Raw genomic sequence first — 2,258 nt, forward strand, 5'->3', positions numbered from 1 at the left:
GAGACAGAGAGACAGAAAGCGAGAAATCACTCCCCAGAGTGATGGGCATGCCTTAATCCTTTCTCCTCCATTTTCCTCTTGGGATCTTGGGCACGCACACGCACATGCCTGGTGTGAGTTTAAGCCACTCGGTCTGGGACTTGAACCACGATCAACTACACGGGAGTCCAGCAACATAGCCATTACATAAACTGCTGGTCCTTGTATTTTTTTAAGAGAGATTTTTGCTACAGAGTGCTTGCCGGAGAGACAGAGAAAGTGAGAAATCATTCATCACAGAGAATGGCCATGCTGCAATTCTTTTTCCTTCATTCTTCATTTGGGATTTGGGACATGCATGTGCACATGCCTGGCATGAGTTTCAAGCGTCCAGGTCGGGGACTCGAACAACAGTCAGCCATGTGGGAGTTCAGCACCTTAAACACTACATCACCTGCTGGCTCCAGCATGCTGTATGTTTTTTTTACATTACTAGGATTCTTATTCTTCTCAGCAGCTGTTCTTCATTTGCTTTGGTACCTTTGTCGTGTTCCATCATGTGACTCTACCATATTCGTAAACCTTGGTTTCATGAGAAGCACCACTGTGATGCTGCTGTGTGGAGCTTCTCACGGCTTCTGGGATCTGTGCCCAACAGATTACTGGATAAATTGCTGGGTAAAATTGCACTCGACGGGAACCAGCAGTTAGCGTAATGGCTATGTCACTGGATTTCCACGTAGTTGACCACAGTTCGCGTCCCGGACCCAGTGGCTTAGAACTCACGCCGGGCACGTGTGCGTGCATGCGTGCCCAAGATCCCAAGAGGAGGATGGAGGAGAAGGGATTGCGGCGTGACCACGCCCCCTGGGAGGCGATTTCTCGCTTTCTGTCTCTCTGGCTGTCTCTGTCTGGCGAGAGCACGCGCCCTATAGCAAAAACCTCTCAAAAAAAAATTGCACTTGACACTTCACAAGAAAATGCCAGATTCTTTCCCAAAGTGGCTGTTCTTCTTACACAAGTATTATTGATTCTTTACCCTTTCCAACAGGTGTGTAACAATTGTTAGTTTTTTGCTAATTTTATTGGCATAAAACAGTATCTCATTGTGAAAGTGTCTTGTATTTCCCAGTTCTTCTTAATATGTTTAGTATCTATGTGTGTTTCTGCTTCTGCAAGATGCTGAGTTCATTTTGCCCATTTCTCCCAGTGGTGTAATTCTTGCTGATTCATAGGAGTTTCTCTCTTTCTCTCTCTCTCTCTCTTTCTTTCTTTCTTTCTTTCTTTCTTTCTTTCTCTCTCTCTCTCTCTCTCTTTCTTTCTTTCTTTCTTTCTTTCTTTCTTTCTCTCTCTCTCTCTCTCTCTTTCTTTCTTTCTTTCTTTCTTTCTTTCTTTCTCTCTCTCTCTCTCTCTCTTTCTTTCTTTCTTCTTTCTTTCTTTCTTCCCTTCCTTCCTTCCTTCCTTCCTTCCTTCCTTCCTTCCTTCCTTCCTTCCTTCCTTCCTTCTTTCTTTCTTTCTTTCTTTCTTTCTTTCTTTCTTTCTTTCTTTCTTTCTCTCTCTCTCTCTTTCTTCCTTCCTTCCTTTCTTCCTTTCTTTTTTCTATAGGAAGTGTGTGCTTGCCAAAGGATGGGGAAGAGAAACTAGGGGATTGGTCACACCATCATCTCTTCTTCTCCATTCTCCTCTCAGGTTTTGGGTACACACAAAAATGTGCCTGGTGTGTGTGTGTGTTTTCTGCCTTCTAGCTATGTATTTATATATAATATATCCTTAAGAGATCTCAGTTTTATGCATCTAAAACTGAACTAATCTTTCCTCATAAATCATCTACATGTTTTTTTTTCTGGGTTAGTGAATATCACCACTCGGGCCAGCATGTGGCATGTGATTAAGGTGCTGGACTCTCACATGGCTGTCCTGCACCCAGTGGCTTGATACTCATGCCAGACACATGTGAATTGCTGGGGTCCAGCCTTGGCAGGGGTGGGTTGACTCATAGGGGGCGGCGCAGGTGAACAGAAACAAAAATTAGACTAAGAACTCAATGCCTCTTAGCATGTTCTCAACCGGCCACAGCCAGAGCAAAACTCCAGGCTGCAGCCTCGTGGCTATTAAGACATGCGTATTTATTGAGGGAGGTTTAGGAAGTAAAGAGGGTGAGGGGTAGTAAAAAATTACTTTAAGGAACAGGGTATACAAAGCATGGAAACAATAATTATAAAACATGCTGTTTGTCTTGTCAGATTAGGTAAAAATCAATCGCAGTTTTTAGGATGAGG

This window comes from Tupaia chinensis, unplaced genomic scaffold, assembly GCF_000334495.1.
Source record: "Tupaia chinensis unplaced genomic scaffold, TupChi_1.0 Scaffold000197_1, whole genome shotgun sequence".
Classification (NCBI taxonomy): Eukaryota; Metazoa; Chordata; class Mammalia; order Scandentia; family Tupaiidae; genus Tupaia; species Tupaia belangeri.